Source organism: Mustela lutreola, chromosome 1, assembly GCF_030435805.1.
Source record: "Mustela lutreola isolate mMusLut2 chromosome 1, mMusLut2.pri, whole genome shotgun sequence".
Taxonomy (NCBI): domain Eukaryota; kingdom Metazoa; phylum Chordata; class Mammalia; order Carnivora; family Mustelidae; genus Mustela; species Mustela lutreola.
Genome location: NC_081290.1, coordinates 179,357,679 through 179,383,322, shown reverse-complemented (window position 1 = coordinate 179,383,322; position 25,644 = coordinate 179,357,679).

Genomic DNA, 25,644 nt, shown 5'->3' with positions numbered 1-25,644 from the left:
TTGTCATTCTACTACTGGTGGGTATTTGGGTTGTTTTTAGTTTTTGGTCATTAAAAATAATACTGCAGGGTGCCTGGGTGGCTCATTCCATTAAGCGTCTGCCTTTGGCTCAGGTCATGATCTCAGGGTCCTGAGTTTGAGTCCCACACAGGTTCCCTGCTCCGTGGGGAATCTTCTTCTCCCTCTCCCTCTGCTTGCCATTCCCCCTGCTTGTGTGCTCTCTCTCTCTGTCTGTCAAATAAATAAATAAAAACCTAAAAAAAATAATAATACTGCAAAGAAACATTCTATTCAGGTTTCCTGGTACATAAAAGTATGAATTTTTGTAGGAAACATACTGGGGGAAAATTGTTGGGTAATCACATATAACCACCTTCTGCAGCTAGCATGGAACAGGTTTCCAAAAGGATCCTGCCCAGTGCATTCCCACACTTGCTTTATCAGCACCAGCTGGGGACATGTGACAGATACACACTCAAAGACCTTTCTCCAGGACAGCTGAATCAGGAATGCGAAGGATGGAGCTGAGCAATATTTGTTTGAACCATTCCTCTAGGTTTTTCTGATGTAAGCTCAAGTCCCTCAACTGTATTGAATGGTAGAATTATTTTGGGGGTGGGGGGTCCTTGGGAAAAAACTCCCAATGCCTAGTTTCCTTGTACCAGATAATCTGATTTAGTTGGTACAGGAAATACATCACCTGGACCTCAGGACTGAGAGAGTAGTTCTCAATCTCTGTGTTAAATTAAAATCATCCTGAGAACTTTAAAAAATAAACTAAAACTAAAAAAACCCTTCCCCTTGCCAAGATTCTGATATAGTTGTCCTTGGGGGACGAGGAGCTTAGGTACTGATCTTTGTTTTGTGGTTTTCACTGAAAATGAATTAAAATTAAAAATGAATCCCTTGGTAGTTTTAACATGCAGCCAGGATTCAGACCTCCGCCTTAAAGTGGTTGGTGACAGCACTGTAGTCAATGCTCCAGTCTTCTCAGTGAGCTCTCCTCTCTCCACTCCCTTCCCATTATCCAGTTACTTTCTTCAGTACAGTTCAGCTCAGACTGGGGAAAAAAAAAGAAAAAGGGCAAAAAACCCCCAGAAAACTAAACCATACAAATGCATGCACTACAAAGAGCTTCAGAGTCCTCGAGTTATCTATTATTTAATACTGAATTATCTAAAATGAATTTCTAATTGGCAGAAATTCAGGTAGAATTTAAAAATGAAATAAAGGGTAATTTGGAGCAGAAATAGCTATACACCAGCTCTTAAATCACATAAAACATGTTCCATTTGAGAATGTGATAACTTTTTTCTTTAAAGTGTCCTCTTCTAATTTCTTTTGTAATCTTGTGGAGACTGTTATCTCTCAGTCGGCTCTTTCCCATGGAAAGACGTCCCCATTCCCTTCAACAAGCCATTTGATGGAACACTTTGATAACGTAAAGTACTTTATGCACCTTAGTAGAAAAAAGAATCATGTAAATTCAGGCTATTTCAAAAAGATATATGGGTATCGACTTTCCACCATTTACATCCAAGGTAATGATTTTAAAAATTAGATACAAAAATCAACTGGGCTAAATTTTCAAAAAAGTAAAAAAAAAAATTGTTTAGAATTTGACCTATTATTAAAGGTGGCTCCTAAATTCAAAATTATTTATCTTATTTCTGCAACTCTATGATCCACATAATGTTCAAAGCTAAAGACAGAGTTCTATTTCAGCATGTTTGTCCCAAGTTTGGGAGTGAAAACTGTATCCAATAACTTCATAAAAGGCTTCGTTACAGTCCTACTTATTCAATCAACATCTTTCAACAGGATAGAGCATTCAAGATTCTTAACTAAAACCACGTATGTCGTAGCTATGCGACAATTTGCTAGTGAGGACTGGTCTGTGGAGGTTGGATCACATTCTCCTCTCTCATTGCTGCTTGAAAGCTCTAACATGGGCCCAGATCCCTTGCCATTGTTGACGTAAAAAATGCAAGAATGCGACAAAGTATTAGCAAATTGTATAAAAGTATAAAAAGAATTATGTACCACAACCAAGCGGGGTTTACCTCAGGTATGTAAAGCTAGTTCAACAACTGAGAATCAATATATGTTCCATTACATTAACAGACAAAAAAATAAAGATCACATGATCCTATCAAAAGTTTCAGAAAAAGCAAGTGACAAATCCAACATCCATTCATGATCAAAACTCTTAGTAAACTAGGAATAGAACAGAACTTCCTTGACTTGATAAAAAGTATCTATAAAACAATGTAGTTATCATAATTAATGGTGAGAAACTCAAAGCTTTCCTAATAAGATCAGGCAGGGATGTCCCCCCTCACCCCTCCTTCTCAACATCACAGTGGAAGTTCTAGCTAATACCATAGGGCACGAAAAGGAAATATATATACATATATATACTCACACACACATATTAGAAAGAAAAGAACAAAAATTGACTCTGTCCACAGAAGATATAACTGTCTATATGGAAAATTAGAAAGAATCTACCAAAAAACTCCTGGAAATAATAAACAAGATTTATAAATAATAATAAATAATAAAAAAGGTAATTATAGTAAGGTTGTAGGATATAAGGTTAATATATAAAAGTTAACTATTTCCCTATATACCAGCAATGAAAAGTGGAATTTGAAATTAAAAACACAATACATTTACATTAGCACTCCAATATATAAAATTCCAAAGTATAAATCTAACTGGATAAGAAGACTCAGTATTGTCAAGATGTCAGTTCTTCCCATCTGTAACTTCAATGCAATCCTAATAAAAATATCAGCAAGTTATTTTATGGATATTGACAAACTCTCTTCTACAGTTTATATGGAAAGGCAGTAAAGACCCAAAGTAGCCAATACAATATTGAAGGAAAAGAAAAACTTAGAAGACTGACCCGACCTAACTTCAAATTTACTATAGAGCTATAGTAATCAACACAGTGTGGAATTAGTGGAACAATCAACAAATACATCAATGGGACAGAAGAGAGAGCTCAGAAATATGCCCACCTACATAAGGTTAACTTATCTTTGACAAACGACCAGAGGAAATACAATGGAGTAAAGAAAGTTTTTTCAAGAAATGATGCTGGAACAAAAGGCAACCACATGCAGAGAAAAAAGAAGGAAAGAGAAAAAGAAAGAAGGAAAGAAAGAAAGAGAAAAAGAAAGGAAGAAAGGAGAAAGAATGAATCTAGACAAATACCTTATACTCTTCTCAAAAAAAAAAAAATCAAAGTGAACCACATACATAATGTAAAATCTAAAATTATAATTATAATACTCTTAGAAGATAACATAAAAGAAAATCTAGATGTCTTTTTAGATAAAACACCAAAGGCAGAAACCATAAAAGAGAGAACTGATAAGCCAGACTTCATTTAAATGAAAAACTTCTCTTATCTTCAAGACAATGTCAAGAAAATGGAAGATAAGCCACAGGGTGGGAAGAAAATATTTGCAAAGACATATCTTATAGAAGATAGTTATTGCAAATAAATAAAGAACTCTTAAAACTCAATAATAAAAAATCACTCAGATTAAAAAAATGGGCTAAAGATCTTATCAGACACCTCACTAAAAAAGATACTATACCACATGCCATTAGGAAAATTCAAATTAAAACAACAACGTCATGCCATTACTCACCTAATAGAATGGTCAAAATCTAAGACACTGATAACACCAAATGCTGGTTAAGAATATGGAGCAACAGAAACTCTTAGTTCACTGCTGGTGGGAATGCAAAAGGTATAAGCACTTTGGAATGGTATAGCCAATGCAAAATGGCACCAGCATACATCTCCAAATGGGATGATGGGAATCAGATGGACTACTGCCTTTCCATTGTTGTTGGTCCTGGCCAAAACATTTCTAACCCTGGGTGGCTCAGTTTGTTAAGCAGCTGCCTTCGGCTCAGGTCATGATCCCAGGGTCCTGGGATCGAGTCCCACATCGGGCTCCTTGCTCGGCAGGGAGCCTGCTTCTCCCTCTGCCTCTGCCTGCCTCTCTCTTCTGCCTGTGCTCGCTCACTCTCTCTCCCTCTGTCTCTGACAAATAAATAAAAATCTTTAAAAAAAAAAAAAGAAGAAGAAAAAGCAGATTCAGGTTCTCACCAAAATTAAGAGAAAATTATTGAAATTTCCTATATGCCTCCCTACTCCCATACTATGACATTTTATTTTTTATTGTGGTAAAATATACCTAACATAAAATCTACTAAATTTACCTGTACAGTTCATGGGCATTAAGTACATACACATCATTATACAACTATCAACAATATCTATTTCTGGAACTTTCTCACCATCACAAACTGTAACCCTGTACACATTGAAAGGTAAATCCCCATACCTCCTTCCCACCAGTCCCTAGTAACCATTGTTCTACTTTCTGTCTCTATGGATTTGACTTCTTTATACCTATATATTCCATATACCTCATTTAAGTGGAATAATACAGTAACTGTCCTTTGGTGTATGGCTTATTTTGCTTACCATAATTTTTTAAAGATTCATGCATGTTTTAACATGTATCAGAATTCCAAATTCCTTTGAAAGGCTGAATAATATTCCAACACATGCACCTACCACATTTTGTTTATCTGTTTATCAAGTGATGGACACTTGGGTTGCTTCCATATTATGGCTATTGGGAATAATGCTGGCATGGACATAGGTGTAAAAATATCTGAGTTCTTGCTTGAAATTCTTTTGAGTATAAACCCAGAAGTAGAATTGCTAGATAAAATGATAGTTCTGTTCTGGCATGGACATAGGTGTAAAAATATCTGAGTTCTTGCTTGAAATTCTTTTGAGTATAAACCCAGAAGTAGAATTGCTAGATAAAATGATAGTTCTGTTTTTAATATTTTTGAGAGACTGCCATGCTGTTTTCATTAGTAGCTGCCCCGTTTTACATTCTGACCACTAATGCACACGGATTCCAACTTCTCTACAACCTCACCAACTCTCAGTTTTTAAATTTTTTTTTTCCTTTTTAAAAATAGGTAGCCTAGTGGGTGTGAAGTGGTAACATATTGTGATTTTGATTTGTATTTTCCTAATGATTAGTGATATTGGACATCTTCTCATGTACTTATTTTGCCATCGGTGTATCTTTTGTGGAGAAATACCTGTTCAGTCTTTGCCCATTTTTTATATTGAGTTGTGGGGTTTTTTAAAATGAGTTGTAGAAGTTTTCTCCATATATTCTAGATAGTAATCCTTTGTCAAATATATGATTTTATGATTTGCAAATACTTACTCCTATTCTGTAGATTGTAGACACCCCATTGACTGAGTTCTTTAAAGTATAGAAATTTTAAATTTTGAGATAGTCCTATTGATTTATTCTTTTTTGTTCCTTTTGTCTGTGCTTCTGTTGTCATATCCAAAAAATCATTGGCAGGTCCAATGCCATGCATGAAGCTTTACTCCTATGTTTAATTCTAACAGTTTTACAGTTTCAGCTTCTCTGGTTAGGTCTTTGACTCATTCAGTCAATTTTTTGTATATGGTGTAACATAAGGGTCTAACATAATGTTTTTGCATGGTTTTCAATGCCCAGTTTTCCTACAATCATCTTTTAAAGGTTTTATTTATCTGAAAGAAAGAGAAACAGAGACAGCACAAGTGGGGAGAGGCAGAGGGAGAAGAATAGGGAGGGATGGGGAGAGGTAGAGAGAGAGAGAGAAGCAGACGCCCTGCTGAGTATGGAGCCTGAGGTGGGGCTTGATTCTAGGACCCTGAGATCACGACCTGAGCTGAAGTCAGACACTTTTGTCAAAAATCATCTGACCATACGTATAAGGGTTTATTTATGAATTGTTAGCACTAGTCCATTGGTCTATACACCTTTTGCCACTACCACAGTGTTTCCACAAGTGTAGCTTTGCATTAAGTTTTGAAATCAGGAAGTGTGAGATCCCCAACTTTTTTTTTTTTTTTTTAAGATTGTTTGTTATGTAGGGCCTTTGCAACTCTGTATGAATTTTATGATAAATTTGTCTATGTCTGCCAAAAAATGTTATTGGGATTTTAATAGGATTGCTTTGAATATGTAGATCATTTTGAATAGTACTGAAATTTTAACACTTTAACTCTTCTAGTGCCTGAGCATGGGATGTCTTTCCATTAAAGGCATATGTCATTTCATTGTGCTTCACAAATACTGCTTTTTCTTTAATAAACAAAAACTTTGTATCAACCCTGAATCAAGTAAGTCTACTGATGCCATTTCCCAACAGGATTCCCTTACTTCCTGTCTCCATGTCACATTTTGTCAATCTCACAATTTCAAATCATTTCATTATCACAGTACTGCAATCTGATGATAAAACTTGAATGGATACAGAGTTGTTTCTTAAGAATGAGCAAAGAAAGTGGTTTCTTGAAATGGAAGCTATTCCTGGTGAAGATGCTGTGAAGATTGTTGAAATGACAACAAATGACTTTGAATATTGCATAAACTTTGCTGATAAAGCCTCAGCAGGGTTTGAGAAGACTGACTCCCATTTTGAAAGATATTCTACTGTGAGTAAAATACTATCATTACATTATTACATGCTACAGAAGACTAGCTCATGAGAAGAGTCAATCCACATGTCAAACTTCATTGTTGTTATATTTTAACGAATTGCCATAGCCACTCGAGCCTTCGGCAACCACCACCCTGATCATTCAACAGCCATCAGCATTGAGGCAAGACCCTCTACCAGCAAGAAGACAACTCTCTGGAAGCTGGATGATGATTACACTGCTTAGCAATAAAGGATTTTAAATTAAGGTATATACATTGTTTTTTATACATAATGTTATCTCATTCTTAATGGCCTACTCTATAGTATAATCATAACTTTTATATGCCTTGGGAAGCAAAAAAAATTGACTCCTGTAATTGCAGTGATCTGGAACTGAACCTGCAGTATCTCTCAAGTACGCTCCTATTTGTTTCTTCTTTGATTTCTTTCAGCTATGTTTGTAGCGTTCAGTATAAAATCTGTCTCCTCCTTGGTTAAGTTCGTTCTTAAGTATTATTCTTTTTGAGGCTAGTGTAAGTAGAATGATTTTCTTCATTTTCTTTTTGGATTGTTCATTGTTAATATATAAGAACACAACTAACTTTTGCAGGTTGATTCTGTTTCCTGCAACACTGCTCCATTTTTCTTGTTAGTTTGAACAGTTTTCCTAACAGGTTTTATGTATGCATGTGATTGTGTATCTTCAGCACTGTCAAGTGTAAAATCATGTCATCTGCAAACAGAAATAATTTTACTTCTTTCCTTCCAGTTTGAATAACTATTTCTTTTTCTTGTGTACTTGCTCTGCCTAGAACTCACAATACTATGTTGAATATAGGTGGCAAAGGCATCATCCTCTCTTGTTCCTGACCTTAAAGGAAAAACTTTCACTCTTTCCCCAAGGGTATGATGAACATAAAACACATACATAAATGTAACAAAATACTTATCAGTTACCTATGAAAAACTTCATCACATTGCTGTGAAAACTTAGAGGAGACCTGAATGTATGCAGCATGACTAGCAAGGTCACCAATGGGGAAAGATTGAAAACATCCATTTCAAGTTTACATTAAAAGAAAAATCTAAAAAAAAATTAAGCTCTAGTTAATGATATATATACAGAAATATTTAGGAGTTATATTGCAGAATCTCTGGTTTACTTTGAAATGCATGGACAATAAAATAGATAAAAGAATAGATGTTTGGATAGATGAACGATCTAATGAGTGCTGTTAAATGGTAACGGCAGAATCTCCATGGTGGGTCTACGGGTGTTTACTGTGAAGTTCATTCAATACTGATGGTATGTTTTAAAGACCTCATAATAAAATGTTATATAAGTATAAATACATCAATGAACTGATGCTTGCCTATGCACAGAATACTTTGGGAAGCATATCGGAGAAGCCAGTAACCATGGTGGTTGTCTCCTAGGGGTGGACTATACTGCTAAACACCAAGGTGGAACAGAGAGACTTTCTTTTAACTGTATGTCTTCCGGTACTTCTGAATAGATATCGTATGCATGGACGATAGATATCAAATGGAAAAAGGGTATCTCTAAGCAGTCTCCACACCAAGACATAATCCATAAATTACTATTATCTTACCTACATTATCTTTATGATGCATGACATTACAATGAGGAGAATGAAGGCAAGAGAAATGTAGATAAAATTAAATTTCCTTACAACTTGCAGCCCATTGATAAATACCTGCGACATGTAGAGTCTGACATTCTTCAAATTACTCACAGCTGCCTTCATGTCAATGCTTTGCCAGAGACCAAATTCAACCTTAGCTTGACAATAGCCAGATCTCCAGTGCAGCCCTTTCTGTCCACAGCTCCTGTCCCTGGGCTAGAACAAAAAGCACCTGTTTGCACTGTACAACATCTCCAGAACTCTCTCTTGACCACTGTGCTCAGTAACCCAGCATCGTATTTCCAGTGGGCTGTACACACAGGGTCTTCCCTGCGTCTTCTTTCATCTGGACTTTGAGCCTCAGCGCAAACTCAGGGAGTTACTCCCTCTTCTCTTCTTACTTTCACTTCAGGGGCTTTCGAGGAGTACAGTGTTACTGGAACACTTTCATGTCCATTGTTTAGGCTGCAAGTCCTCTAGTCCATGGCTACTCTATGGAACAAAAGCCTGCTAGAAAGGTCTGGAAGCTAGTACCTTGGCCAAAATGGTAATAAGACCCAGATACTTGATGACCACTCCTTATTCCTATTCTTATAAAAAGCTGTCTTTCTTCGGCATGGGATAGTCCTTAAGTCACTAGTTGCTAATCTCAAGACTCTGTAAGGCTACCTCCTCTTTGGTCTAATGTGATCCCCTCCACATACCTGGTCTAGCCACTTCTGGCCAAGAGATCTCCACTTGGAGCTGGCTGAAACTAGTACCCAATCCAATTAAAACTCAATCAGGGACCGTTTCCTAGGGTTATCTGCTGTAATGACTACTTGTTTTGGAATGTCATTTAGGCCATGGTGGATTTCCATTTTTACTATTATCTGTCTATGTCCCCTACTGACTACTTAGATTGTAACAGTAGGTATCTTCTCCTATTCTTAACATTTCCATGCATTAAAATGGCAGCCTCTCTCGGTCTATCCACCAGCACCTATTGTGTCCCAGGAAAAACAACAGGGAATAAAAGGGACATCGAAATCCCTTCAGTAGGACAATCCTTTCAGTAGGACAAGGACATCTCTGGCTGCTTTGAACACTAGGGACCCTTGAAATTATCCTGAGTAGGCTATGACCCAGGAGTTGGGCAGGGGATGGATTACGGTAATGGACATTTTTTCTTCTCTAGTCCTCAAGGACTCCACCGTGGAATCTTAATTGTCTCACTGGAGCCAATTTGGATTGCAAGATATAAAGAAAAACTTATCTTCTAATATAACACTCAGCCTCAATACTGCTTCAGAAACAAGGAAAGATGGCCCATTAATGGGTTCTTAAACCTCAGTTCTATTTCTGCCAAGATGCCGTACATGCCTCCCACTTATTCGTGAATTACTTATTTCATTTTTGTTTGCTTCTTTCTCAAGATCTGAAATATATGTTGAGAAAACTAGGCCTGACTCTTGAATGGGGGTTCTTCTCCCTCATTCATTTCCCAGGTTAACGGCTATGATCACTGGAGCCAATTGTCTGGATAGTCTACCTGGGGATAGGGACTCTATAGAATATTCCCAAGAGTTGCCAAAACTCCTTGTTTTGGGGAGTTTCCCTGTCTTCTCCTATCTGACATGGACTTCTTATTTTCACTTTTTGCTGGTGGAAAGAAAACAGGGTCATCTGTCAGTGCTGACAAGTTTTAGGGCTAAGAATTCTTTCTCTCTGCCTTCTAGGCTCTGTTCTGCCTCTAGCCTTACCAGCACCACCTCACCCCTTCAGCCTCTCCTCCCCATATCCTGCTTCTGTACCACCATGGGTATGGCTTGCATAACCTGCCTCTGTACCATCCTCTGTGCCTCTTGTGCCACTCGCAGTGTTCCTCCTACCCTAGCTATCAACAAGGAAAAAGCACCCCAAGCTATTGGGATACCTCCTTATGAGGTTCAAGCTGGAACACCTCCCTAAATCAATATGAAGGGGTCCAGAGACCCTTCCCCGGATTTAAACCACCTACTTAGATTTTCCCACAGGCACCCATGTAAGAATTGACAGTGGGGGACAAATTGATTGATTTTTGGGGGGGGGGTAAAGATTTATTTATTTATTCCCGAGAGAGAGAGCTGGGTCAAAGGGCAGAGGGAGAGAGAGAATTCCAAGCAGACTCCACATTGAGTAAGGAGTCCAATGTGGGGCTTGATCTAGGACCCTGAGACCATGACCTGGACCGAAATCAAGAGATCTGGCTGCTTAAATGACTGAGACACCCAGGTGCCCCAAGTTGCATGACTTTTAAGTGGACATAGGTGTAACATATTCTGTATTTCAACTAATTAATGCTTATTACTTTAATTAAGATAGATATGTTTTTAGGGGCGCCTGGGTGGCTCAGTGGATTAAGCCGCTGCCTTCAGCTCAGGTCATGATCTCAGGGTCCTGGGATCGAGTCCCACGTCGGGCTCTCTGCTCGGCAGGGAGCCTGCTTCCCTCTTTCTCTCTCTCTCTCTGCCAGCCTCTCTACCTACCTGTGATCTCTCTCTGTCAAATAAATAAATAAAATCCTTAAAAAAAAATAGATAGATATGTTTTTAGAATTATCAGCTTCAAATACAAAACTTTAATTCTACCAAGATTTACTAAAGGTCAAATAAGCTTATGTTATTTCTGCTGCAATTTGTCAGCAAAAAGATGACTTAAAATGATGATTAACTTTGTCTCAAAGTTTTCATGGGTCATTGTTAAAAAACAAGTAGGCTGAGTAAGTAAAATGGTTCTAGGTTTCAAAATATTTGGTAACCTTCAACTTTAAACTTTTGCTATGTTAGATGATAAATTGGACTGAATTCATTGGATATCTAAGTCTTCTCCAAATAAGACAAAACACTAAATCACAGGTTACTAAATGTAGGGTTGTGCTTTTGGCTTCTTATTTCAGAGAAATTGAAGATTCTTACGTCTGTTGGTAAACATGCTTTGTGCTATAAGGCTGTACTCTGGAAAAGCATGTTTTGAGGTATTATAAAATATATTTATAAATCTCAGAGAGAATTCAGATGGAATAGACAGTTTAAAATTGGTTATCACTTAATTTTCACCAGAGACATGTTTCTGAGAGTTACAGTTTCGATAAATATGGTTGACACTGCTGGGGATAAGGGGGGAAGCAACACTGTATGTAGGAAAATAGGTAATATAAGAAAGCTATGAGGAATAGGAATCCATTTTGTTGAGGGAAAAAGACAGTAACTTAATCCTAAAACGAGACTGATTATTTAGAGAGAAAAATCTTAGGACCAAATGTAAATGAAAAAGAAAGTTGTAGAAGGATTGTGAAAGGAAATCTTTGCAAAAGGATTTTAAGTATGATCAGGACTAAGGTTGAAATGAATGGACTTTAAAAGTGCACTGGTATAACACTAAAATTCTGCTTTTCTCCCAGTTTAAAAACAAGTTTTCTTGGATTGTAGGTCAGTTTTAGACTGCGGGGTAAAAAAAAAGAGTATGTGATGGCTGACACCACTTGCTGGATTGTAGGTCAGCTCTTGATTTGGAAAACAAAAAACAAAAAAACAAAAAACTTTGTTTATAAAGCCTCATCTGCCCAGAAAACCAAGGTTTCTATGTTTGGGCTTTTTAAGTCTTTAATTACTTAGTAAAGTGAAAAGTTCCTCAATATTAAAGAAGCTAAGTTTTACTAACATGATATAACCCCTGTAGAATCTTTTATTGCCACGTAAATACCGATTTTATAATCATCTGTAATCCTACTTAGGGATGAGCTTTAAAATTTTCTGAGGGCTTTAACAAACTTCATGAGATTTGAATTGTAAATGAAGTTTTTGACTAATTAGACTTGTTTATTTCATACGTTAAGTTACTTGGGAAGCACTGTCAAATAAATTATGATAAGCCTTAGGTTGTATTGTTGGGATAAATGGTATAACTGCTCCAGAAATTATATACAATTTCTAAAGTTTTAATATGTTCAGGTATAACATCATCACTTGATATTCTGATTAGTGGGGTGTTATATGTCACAGAAATAACCAGATTTCCTTGTCAGCTATATTATAATGAACTCTCGTATCAGATATTTAACCATATCCATTTTTTATTCATTTCTCATTTATAGTTATTTTTCTTATTCTCTTGCAAAATGTGTTTCATCTTCAAGGAGATTCATGAAAATGACTTTTGACAAATACAGGTTTTTGATATCTTTGAAATCATCTAACTAAAACAGCTAACAATTTCCAGAACTAATGGAAAAAGCTGCATTCAAGCTGAACAAGAAAGAGTAACATGGAAATAAATGAGATGAGGAAGATGATTACAGTTTTTTAACTCTTATTTGAAACAATTCTCATTCTCTAATGTTCGCTCTTCCAGATTAATGAAAATTTCTCTTAAGATATCCAAAAGCATGATAGAAGATTCATTTCTGAACAAACTGAAGCATTTAACTTTTCTCCCTGAACCCTCTGCAACTCAGAGACTCTGCGTGAGTATTCTTTCTTCCATGGCAATTATAATCATTTGCAGAAGTTTAATGAGAATCTGTTCTTGCAACAGGGCTCCACTGGAAACACTGGTTATACTACCAAGACTTCAACTAGAATGTCACATTTGAGAGAGGTATACACAGACTCAGACATGATCAGACAGCTTTAAGGAACTAAGGCTGACCTTATGAAAGGTCAAGGGCTAGCCTCATCCCTTGCTTACAGTTTCCAGCAAACTTACCAGGTGAGTAGAAAATCTCACTTCCTGGTCGGTGCAGGAACCTCAGAATATGTGGGGGCCCTTGAGAAGAGGACTTTGCCCAACTCTAATAGGAACTGCCGGCAAGCTTGATGACAAGCATTTGGCTCCACTTCCGGCCCCAGGAGGTGATTAACAGTTCAATCTAGAGAGTTCTTATAAACAGTTCCAGCAAAATAGATTTTTAAAGTTCTGTATGCTCAATTAATAGTCTTGCTAAGCTTCTGTAAATAATTAGGCCAAGTTTATTAAAACTGGACTTGTTTTATGAACAAATTAGTTTTGATTTGGCTAGCTTTGGTAAAAATGAGAATGATTATAGAGAGAAAATACATGTCAGTAATATATCTTCGGAGATACTAGATTTTAATTACTGTTTACAGTAAACTGGACTAGATTCTGAATTCTTCAGGTTTCTTCAAATGCCTGGCTACGGGTCTCCAAACTAAGGTTTCCAGTCTTCTTCCACTCTAACTTAATGTCATTAAAAACTAAGACTGCCATTTTTTACTCAAGCCTTGAAAACTGTTGCTGGACAACTTGAGGTTGGCTCCAGAGAAATTACCACAAAACTCACATTTACACAGTCTTTGTACCTGTTGCTCTGTGCGTGGTTCCAAAGGATCACCAAAGACATTGGAATTACAAACCAGAAAAACCCATCTGATCTCCACTGCCTGTTCCTGCTCCATCTGAGGACTCTTCAGGCCCAACCTTTAAAAATCCCACAGGCTGCGCTGGAAACTCAGACGCTGGGTTTGTCATTTGTTCTGACCATTAAGTTTTCCTTTTGTTTCCATAGAAGTTCCTCTTCATTACCTGGCTGCTTGCTAAACAAAACAGAGTCTGTATGATGGCTGACACCACCTGCTGCACAATTAAGGCCTTAAGTGACTCTCAAAATAGCTTTACAGTATCAAACACTGAAATGACTCATATGTGTAGGGCAGTTCTACAAAATCGAGTGGCCTTGGACATCTTGATGGCAGCACAAGGAGCAACATGAGCCATTGTTAAAACAGCATGTTGAGTATACTCTAGATTGTCATAAAAATGTAACAGGATTGCTCAAAGACATGGATGGACATTTTAAATGATCTCTCACTACTTTAGTGACTGGTGAAACTCCTGGACTGGAGGTGGGTTTGGGACAACTATCAGGCCTTCTAATTGGGCTTCTTTTTCTCATAATCACATTCATCTTATTTTGTTGTGTTTTCTGATGTCTCTTTGCCTGGTGCCAGGACTCCTTCATTGCCATAACTTCCAGCTGACAGATGATCCTTTCTACTCAAAGAGGTTCGTATATGTTGTCTGCCTTGGATTTGGCTGCCTCTGCCTTTAGTAGCTCTGATATACGAAGTCCCTACCTGCCCAATATTGACCCACAGGTGGGGATATCTCTACGGCCCTACTCAGGAGAAAAAAGTTATGGGCGATAAGACCTTCCATCCCCATCAACCTTAAAGACTGAAGGGTCAAAATTTCTCAGGGGAGAAAATGAGGAGAACAAAGGCCAAGAGACCATAGATAAAATTAAATTTCCTTACAACTTGCAGCCCATTGAAAAATACCCAAGACGTGCAGCGTCTGATGTTCCTCAAGGAACTCAAAGCTGCTTTAATGCTTAATGCTTTGCTAGACACCAAAATCAATCTTACCTTGACAATAGCAAGACTTCCAGGATCTTCTAGGGGTTTTTTAACATATGGAAATCCCTTTGGAGACTTAAGTTATCTTTACCCAACCCACTCACCCCAACTTAAAATTATATAATCATCTATACACACCTCACAATCCTCATAGGGGGTCTTGTCCCTGCGCTATAATAAAAAGTACCTTTTTGCATCATAAAATGTCTCGAGAACTCCTTCTTGACCACTGCACTCAACGACCCCACACCAGTTACACTCTATCTTTGTGGTTAGCATGTTTGCTGTCTGGTTTCCACAGTAAAATGGAAGCGTGTTGATGGCAGAGACAGTTTCTTGCTCAGTCCTGTGTCATCGGTCCCTAGCTCAATACAGACATGGTCTCAATGAAGAAAAACAAAAACAACAACAAGGAAACCTGACTATTTGCTATTCTCAAGACAGCAGAGAGGGGAAGATACTCATTTATTCTGTGAGCAGGCCGGGCCAGAAAGCCAAAGGGTTCTGGCCCTCTGGATGGCTGTTGGCACAGGAGAGGGGGCTAGGAGGACGGAACATGGGAGAAAACCAAACACAGATGTCTTTACCGTCTCTGAAGCTGGAACTCAATTTGTATGTACTTTTGACACTGATGTGTCTACCTTAGGGCACATACTGGGTAGAGCCTAGGATCCCAGATAGTCCACGGAGGGGTTTGGAGGTTTTTTCTCCCTCTGAATTCATTCCACTATGGCTGCTGATTATCACACTTTAACATTCTAGGCTGCTGATGAAGCTGTATTTCAGATCCGAACAATGGAGGCTATTCCCCCCGGGAAGCCTGTCTTGGCTCTCATTTGAAACCTTCAAATCCTTTCTCTCTTTCTCAATATAGTACATTTCCTGAGGGCTACATTCTAGTTAAATAAAGACCAAATCCCAAGTTCTCTCTGCTTCCTATTTCCAACCTTTGTGGCCCCATGCTGCCCTCGGATGCTGGGTTACCTCAAGCAGCTGCACACACCCACAGGGTGGGGAGACTCTTGCTCTCTTGCCGGCTAAACTTGAGAACAAAGTTTTGATTTCTTTGACAACCTTGATTTATTTTTAGAGATATTAGGATGACTCACCTCTCCTGACATTTGTTTCTATAAAAACTAACTTTAAAATGTCACACTTCTAACTCTGTACAAAGAGCCAGAGTAAAGCTGCAAAAGCAATTGAACCCGTGGAGGATGTCAACTGAGGGGGCTTTCATCCTGCCTTCTCTGCCCTCCCTCCCCTTCCCTTCTGACATCTGCGCCCCTCTCCTCACTACCCCCACACAGCCGTATCCTGCAGGTGTTGGCTTGTGTGAGTGACCTGACCAGGAGCCTCGAGGAGCCAAAATACAAGCCAAAATAAAATGAGCCCATGTTGGCATCACTGCCTGTGCATGGAAATTACCGACTACAATATTAGTAACGGAGTTTACATCTGGTTCACAGAAATGTTAACAGTAATTGTGCGAAGGATATACAACACCACAGAAATTTGTTCCTGATAGAATATGCTCAGTACTCGGCATCTCCCTTTTATTTCATTTAAACCTCTCAGGAGAATTTGACAGACTCAAAGCCGAGGGGATAAAGAAGAATAGGAGGGAACTGGTAAGTATGTCATCAAAAATTTCCATATGAAGTGGAAAAGAGAGAAGCACACTCCAGAATGAATAGATAAAACCAGAAGGGAGAAATGGACAAAAATGCAATGATACGTCCAGATGCCAAGTTTATTGTGAAGCTGGAATTATAAATATTTTCTTTTCTCTGGCAAAAATTTCTAATTTCCATGTGTTACTTTTAATTTTTTTTTTTAATTTTTATTCATTTGACAGAGAGAGAGAGAAAGAGATAGTGAGAGCAGGAGCACAAGCAGGGGGAGCTGCAGAGGAAGAAGCAGGTTTCCCGCTGAGCAGGGAACCCGATGTGGGGCTCAACCCCAGCACCCCGGGATCACGACCTGAGCCAAAGGCAGAGACTTAACCAACTGAGCCACCCAGGCGCCCCTCCATGTGTCACTTTTTTTTAAATGAAAAGAAAATGTGTAACAAACTTGAAAAAAAATGCTATTTTAACAATGTTCTCTAAATAAATACATGTGTGTATATCTGAAATGGATTTACTTCTAATCCTTGTGAATTCCTGGATCGATTACATTAAAGGATTCAAGGTGTCCAGTAACCAAATGGTAGAAACAGAAGCCTACTCTGGCTTAGTGCGCCAAAGAGCCATTACAGGAGCGAGTTGGGAGAATGGAGAGTGGCTCTGGCTGGCGGACAGATGCAATACAAGTCTGAAACTACTGAGCAAGGTCTTCTCATACATCCAGATTAACCAAGAATCAAGAGGGTAAGTCAACTGGAGTTCTAACCTGGGGAGAGTAATCCTACTAAGCAGCAAACAGATTTGAAATATTTGCCAAGAACTTATCATATGCCAAATCACCAGACCTAAGTTCCATGAGGAAGACACAAAGACTGACAAAGGGTGCCAGTTTTTAAGGTACGCACAATCTGGAAATTCTACTGAGAGCCACTCTTCAAGGCTTAAAAGATGGGAGGCCATTTTATATGCAAAGGAATCTCAGGTAAGGGAAACAGAGGAATAGGGGATTCCAAAAACCCTAGGTGAGAGGGGGACTTTTCCTGAATCTTAATGATGGGAAAAAGGTGAGGTTCTGGAATGAATAGTCAAGGAAGAATTCTGGGTACATCTTTGGTGCAAAAAGGTTGCTTTTAATAAAGTAACGGGCAGGACCTGTGGGCAGAAAGAGGTATCCTGGGGTTCTGGGCAGGAATGACTGATTACATACTTTCAAGTTGGGAGGGCATTAGGGATACCTTAAGTCTCCAAGGAATTTTGAAAACAAGGTTTCCAGGACCTTGAGGTGTTGTGAGGAAAAGTTCATTTACTACTGTCTAGTCAAAACTTAGACATGAGAGCCTTCAGATTTGTACCAGTGGGCCATATGCTTTGGATATGATTGCTAACATATATCTTGGGGGGCAGAGATAAAGAAAGTTTCCAAAGGAATTATTATATGTTAAAGTAGACTTACAGGATCCTGAGGTCAGGCTAATGTTAAGCTTAGGTTGCCTTTTTCCCTTAGCAAAATATTAACAGTGAGGCAGTTGAGTTCCCAGAGGAAGGTCGCTCTGCCTATTTCAAGTGCTTACCAATGAATGGGCTGTAAGTTGTAAGGACATTTAATTTTTTTCTTTTGCTTTTGTTTTCTGAGGACAAGTGGAAGAAGGAATAGTATTAGAAGTGGGAAAACCAATGTGCCTTATTATGGATGGATAGTACTATATTTTAAGATCATCTGCATTTCAGTGTATTTAGTTTCCAAAGACATTCACAAACTCTCAATAAAGATGGTATTATAAATGAGTGAATGAATAAGCGAATGAGTAAAGAGTAAGTACACTGCTAAGTGCAGTGTGTGTGTTTAAAGAGGGAGGTGAGGTTTGAAAACTTGTGCATATTCCGCCTCTGACACTCTGCTCATCCCTAGCAGGGATGCCATGAGCGTTCAAGTCTATGACTCTTACACTGAGGATCAGGAACTTCTCAAGTCCCTGTTTTCCAGCATCCGATTCAAAAGGTCTTTTCTCAGAAGCCCTTTGTTCTTCAAGTGTCCCCCTACCTTTCTATTCTTTATCTATGATTGCTTGATTTGTTGACTCGTTTTAGGTTGTGTCCAGCCTAGAATTTTCTGGACAATGCCTTCACGCTCCCATCATCTCTCATGCTGCAAGAATGGGACAGGGACAATGCCACTACTGTTGTTGTGCCCTGGTTTGCAGTGCCCCGCTCTCAGAATCTTGTCTGGAAAAAGTTTCCAAAATTGGGCTAGGAATCCACTCCACTGAAGCCATGGCTAGTCTGCCGGGATAGGAGGCTGGATTATAGCTACACTGACTCCATTAATTAATTCCAGGCTCTATAATTCAGTTGTGAACAAGACAGACATAGTCTCTCCCTCATGGAATTTACATTCCCATGAAGGAGAAGAGGAGGGACACAATGATAAGTCTGGAGTTAAATGAAAGACATCATTGAAGGGTGTTAGGTTTAGTGGTGACATAATCCCCATTATTTTCTAAGGGATTACTCTGCTACTGTGCAAAGGATATGAGTTGAGGGGGCTAGAAGTGGACGGTAGATGGTCACTTAGGTGACCTTAAAGTAAACCAAAGTAGAAAAGATGGTAGTTCAGACAGAGAGTGGAGATGGAGGTATGAGTATATTCAACAGGTATTTGGAAGGTAAATTTGACAAGACTTATCACTGCAATGGATTTGGGTGACAGGAGGCAAGGACAATGATTCTTGGGACATCAGTGGAGTCTCAGGGGTCTATTGGCTTGGTATTTGACTGACAGTAGCAAGGCAAGAGAGACTTAAATATTAATATTACAACCAGTCAGCCTCACCCACCAAGTTTTCAGTGTAAGTCACTGCCCTGATGTAAGTAAGCAAATTTCATATCTCTGTAGTTTGGCGGTACTTAGACTAGAACTCTGTCCAAAACTGTGAACATACAGTGCCCAGATTCAAGACCATCTGTTGGGTGGGATACAACTCACTCAGAAGCAGATCATCTAGATTTAGCAGTGGCCAGATGCCAAACACAGATGAGACAATTATAAACCAAGGAAGCAGTTGGTGTTTCCCTGAGAGAGGTGATTTTTGAAGAAAGGTCATAGCAATTCCTACTCTTTGAATTGTTTCCTCTAGTGACTTTAAGAAAAAAAAAAAAAAGAAAACAATTATAGGAAGCTCTTTGAAATAGCAGGGTGAGTGACACCTGTCTTGGTCTATGAAAATATTTTGGCAGCCTGGTTGACTTTTTATTTAAAAGACAATTATCTCTAGGTTATCATTTCTGCTAAGGGGTCATGACCAAATTCACAGATGTCAGTACCCTGGCCTCTACAGTGGATCTCCATCCTCTGGGATATAACATGGTTACAGAAAAATTCCCTTCTGTACACTGGGGATACCACATTTTGTCATGAAGACCCCAAATATTGAACAGTGAGAGGAAATCTCTTCAGCTCACTTGATCTATACTGTCAAGGCTAAACATGATTTTTTTTTTCCTTGTCTCTCCAGAAGTTCTAAAGAATACAGAGGGGATATGAGAAAATGTGTTCTCCTTCAGTTCCAGGGCCCCACTCTACAAGTGGTCAACTTTAAAAAAAAATTATTTTACGGTACTCAAGAAAGACAGTCAGGCAGAAAGGCAGTAATGCCAGTATTAGGGTGACAGAAACGGGGAGAGATCACTTTGAAGGTTAGGGGGTGATAATACTACTTCCATTACTAGAGTGTCTGCTATGCACTAGGTCATGTTAGAAATTTTACATCTGTTTTTCCTGCTTAAATTTCAAAGTAACCCTTTAAAATAACTGTTGTTTCCATTTTGTAAAAGAGGAATGGAAGGTTCAATCTCTCTACAGACCCAAGGACTGAAGGAAAGTATTCTACTTGAGTCAAATGAATGAGAAATATATATATAAAAATCCCAATTTGCAATAAATATCAGGGTTAGGGTACTAATTGTTCTTTTGGAGCCCCAGGTAACCCTAAGGTATTGTATGAGAGAAAGCTGCCTTTATGGGATTTCATGCCTCTCCAAGCAAACTATGCCATGGCAGTTATTCTTACTCAGATGGTCGAGATGATGTGAACAAAACAACTCAGATTATTTTAGTCTCTCTACCCATTTGCTTAATGTGTAGCAATTTGATAAATACATTAATCCCCTCTCTAGCATGTAAAAGTTCATGCTTGTCACTATAGCATTATAGTGTCTTGCTAGAATAAAGGTTTTCCCAACTCTGGATTTATTCAAATAGAAGCCATTGTTAATATATAAATGTTACCTTCTAAAAGTAAAAAAAAAAAAAAAAGAAAAGATGAAATAGGTAGTTTTAAACATATTGATTACCTTAGTTTTAACAAAGGAAAGAACAAGAACCAGAAGCAAGAACAGTGTGTGTTGTGGAATGGGGGCTAGGACAGGTGGGATAGCAGGTTACTCAGGATTTAGTGTCAGAACAGGCAGGAGTGGAGGAGGGAGCGAGGGAGCGACAGAGTGACAGGGGAAGGAGGGAGAGGGGAGGAATGAGAGAGAGAAGAGGGTAGGAGGCAAGGAAAGAGAGTAAGAGCACGGAGTCCAAGATGCCCTGACTCACAAGTTTTGTGTAAATTGCTCAGTGCACAAAAACAATGACACTTGATTCTTGAGCTCTTCAGTGTTCAGACTCTGCTCTCTTCTTAAGGACCAATGTTACACAATCAGTGTGCTTTTTAAAAAGGGGTGTATTACTTTTAAAACAATTATCTCTGGGCGCCTGGGTGGCTCAGTGGGTTAAGCCGCTGCCTTCGGCTCAGGTCATAATCTCAGGGTCCTGGGATCGAGCCCCACATCGGGCTCTCTGCTCAGCAGGGAGCCTGCTTCCTCCTCTCTCTCTCTCTCTCTCTCTCTGCCTGCCTCTCTGCCTACTTGTAATCTCTGTCTGTCAAATAAAATAAATAAAATCTTTAAAAAAAAAAAAAACAACAATTATCTCTGAAAATATACTACAATGAAGACTAATCTGTGAGGCTGTAGGTTAAATATAATCTTTGCTCCTTTGAAATTTCATTAGTCATTCTTGAGAATGGATGCTGCCATTTTAAGTTTGCACACCAGGAGAAGAGGAAGAGAAAGGAAGAAGAATCATTAATCTGCTTAGATTTACCCTGGCCTAGGGTACTAGCCCTAGCACTTTCCAGGGCTGACGTGTATATATATAATTTTCCTCCAATGATCTAAGACATAAGAAGATAACACTTGTTGGAGAGGTTATCCTAGTGCTGGTAGTTTTGTCTTGCAGTTTTGTATTCTGCTAGAGAAAACACGTTATTTCTTGAGATTGTTGAAGCCTGAGAGACCCACTTATACTGTCATGGGTTTCCAGGCTCACTGAAATGTGACTTACTATTCTTTCCTTTCTGTTCAAGCAGGACCAAGAATTTTCTTCAAAAAATATTTATGGACTGTCACCAAATGCCAGGAGAAGACTCAGTGTTAAGACTGAAATAATCCATAAGGCATAATTTCTGTCTTTAAGGAGCTCTGTTAATTGTACCCAATATTTAAGGTTCCTTCATGCCTAAGAATTATGTAGGTTTTCTTGCTAATTTATAGCTCAGTGTTGCAGTGGCAGCCTAAGGAAATTGACGATTCTCCCTTGGATACTTCCTTTGTAGTTGACCCATGGCCAATGGTTCTATGGTAATACCATATACATTTTGGTGACTGGAATGAGCAGCAAAACCTGAACTCTTGTCTGTTACTCATCAGTGTCAGCCCCCAACGGCGGCCATGAATCTAGCCTTTTCTAGCTCGCAGATCTCTGGATTAGTGTCTATTAAATACAACTGTGAAACTCCACTGAGCAGGAGTAGGAAAGTGATCATTTTTGCCCGTCATACTGGGTCAATCAAGATAAAGCACAATATAACTATGATTGCTTGATAAAAGATTGAAATGAAGAGATCTGCTTTATAACCTATTTGATGTTCCCATCTAGTACTTCAAGGTGCTAATTTATGACAAGGTTTCTAATAATTAAGCAAGCTAGTGATAAAAGGAAAAATTCAATGATACAGGAGAGATGTGCAACATCTGGAGTGGAATATTTCAGTACATTTTTATCAGTAACTTATAGACCAAGAAGACAACAAAAAGTCACCAAGACTAAATACAGAACACCCATATTCACAAAACTGACCTAAGGCACTATGTACAACACTGTATATCAAGATCTAGAATACTCACTCTTTGTAAGTGTACATGAACAGATTTGGGGAGATTCAAACCATACCATGTATATTCTTGGACTACTGTAGAATGGAATGATATTAAAAATCAAACTAGAAAATTCTATCATATTTGGAAATTCTAAAATGTACTTTTAAATAACTCATGATTCAATGAAGAAATCACAATGATTAAAAAATTTTTGAGCTGAATCATAATGAAAACACATCTGAAAACAAATGATATATACCTAAATCCATGCTCATAGATCTATAGATGTACATGTGCATATTATAAATTATAATCAATTATCTAAGCATCCATATCAAGAAATTGGGAAAAGAACAGAAAATTAACCTCCCAAAAGCAGAAGATAAAAATAATGAAGAGAAAATAATAAGTTATAGTAAGTAATACTGTAAGGATAAAGTGAACATCTGCTTACATATGGATGGAATGGACGAAAATCCTAGAAAAACACAACTTACCAAATGTGTCTCCCAAAGAAAGAGAAAATCATGTTACTCCTATATCTATGAAATAAATTGTATTCATGATTCAAAACCTACCTCAAAAGAAAACTCCATGCTCAGGTGTTTTGTTGCAAATGTTTGATGATTTCTAATGAACGGTTAAAGAAAGGATGACATCACCATTATAAATATCTTCTAGAGAGTAAGTAAGAATGGAACACTTACCAAGATGTTGTACGTGCTCTGTGTAATCTTGCTACTAAAACCTAGAGGGAAAAACAAAACAAAACTTGGACTCAGTAGGATTTCTTTCAAAATTCCAGGATGTGTGTGCATGTGTGGATATGTGCATAAATTGGCAAGCTATTTCTAAAACGTATATGTAAACTAAAAGTTCACCAATAACTAAGAGAATCTTGAAGAAGATGAGCACATATAGAAGACACAAGATGTCATATATCAAGATGTATTATGAATTACATATGTTATTTCTGTAAAGATAAACAATGATTTAGACTAGAGATTCTAGGAATAAGTCCGTACACATATTGGCATTTGATTACAAAAATTATGATTATAGGTAAATGTTGTTCAGAAAATAGTGCTGGAGCAATTAGTTATCTGTGGGGGAGGTAGAAATCAATTCTAGCTCATAATTTCATGTGAAATTAAATCTAAACATGAAGGGTAAAACATAAAATATAATGTTTATATTTTTAATTTTTAATCTTGACAAAAAATTTATTTTGACTATATAAAAATTGATGAAAACATTCTACTTAGAGAGTGACAAGGCAAATCCACAAATGAGAATACACTCTCAATAATTACATCTGAAAAAAGACTCCTTTCTAAAAGATATAAAGAACTTCCACAAATCAATAGAAAAAGCAAAATCATTTGAAAAATTGGCAAAAAAAAACTCCACAATGACCTTGAAGAGGAACTTCCAAAATGAGCACATCCAAATGACCAATGAGCACTGAAAAGATGTCTTCATTCCTTGCCTAGCAATGACAATCTACTGTGCATTCACCAAAATGACTCAAATTAGGAAGACCAGCAATGCAAAATGTATATGAGACCATAAAGTAAATCAACTCTCATAGACTGCTAAACAGGAATATAAATTGCTGCAACACTTTCAAAAACTCTTTAGCAATATTCACTAAAGTTGAAACACACACATATCTTTTATGAGGCCAGCATCACCTTGATCCCAAAACCAGACAAGGATCCAATCAAAATAGAGAGCTATAGACCAATATCCTTGATGAACACAGATGCGAAAATTCTCACCAAAATACTAGCCAATAGGATTCAACAGTACATTAAAAGGATTATTCACCACAACCAAGTGGGATTTATCCCAGGGCTGCAAGCTTGGTTCAACATCTGCAAGTCAATTAATGTGATACAACACATCAATAAAAGAAAGAACAAGAAACATATGATATTCTCAATAGATGCTGAAAAAGCATTTGACAAAGTACAGCATCCCTTCCTAATAAAATTCTTTAAAGTGTAGGGATAGAGGGCACATATCTCAATATTATCAAAGCCATTTATGAAAAACCCACCACAAATATCATTCTCCATGGAGAAAAACTAAAAGCTTTTCCGCTAAGGTCAGGAACATGGCAGGGATGTCCATTATCACCACTGCTATTCAACATAGTACTAGAAGTCCTAGCCTCAGCATTCAGACAACAAAAGGAAATTAAAGGCATCCAAACCAGCAAAGAAGAAATCAAACTATCACTCTTCGCAGATGATATCATACTATATATGGAAAACCCAAAAGACTCCACTCCAAAACTGCTAGAACTTGTACAGGAATTCAGTAAAGTGTCAGGATATAAAATCAATGCACAGAAATCAGTTGCATTTCTCTACACCACCAACAAGACAAAAGGGAAATTAAGGAGTCAATGCCATTTACAATTGCACCCAAAACCATAAGATACCTAGGAATAAACCTAACCAAAGAGGCACAGAATCTATACTCAGAAAACTATAAAGTACTCATGAAAGAAATTGAGGAAGACACAAAGAAATGGAAAAATGTTCCATGCTCCTGGATTGGAAGAATAAATATTGTGAAAATGTCTATGCTACCTAAAGCAATCTACACATTTAATGCAATTCCTATCAAAGTACCATCCATCTTTTCCAAAGAAATGGAACAAATAATTCTAAAATTTATATGGAACCAGAAAAGACCTCGAATAGCCAAAGGGATATTGAAAAAGAAAGCCAAAGTTGGTGGCATCACAATTCCGGACTTCAAGCTCTATTACAAAGCTGTCATCATCAAGACAGCATGGTACTGGCACAAAAACAGACACATAGATCAATGGAACAGAATAGAGAGCCCAGAAATAGACCCTCAATCTATGGTCAACTAATCTTCGACAAAGCAGGAAAGAATGTCCAATGGAAAAAAGACAGCCTCTTCAATAAATGCTGTTGGGAAAATTGGACAGCCACATGCAGAAAAATGAAATTGGACCATTTCCTTACACCACACACGAAAATACTCAAAATGGATGAAGGACCTCAATGTGAGAAAGGAATCCTCAAAATCCTTGAGGAGAACACAGGCAGCAACCTCTTCGACCTCAGCTGCAGCAACATCTTCTTAGAAACATCACCAAAGGCAAGGGAAGCAAGGGCAAAAATGAACTATTGGGATTTCATCAAGAACAAAAGCTTTTGCACAGCAAAGGAAACAGTTAACAAAATAAAAGACAAC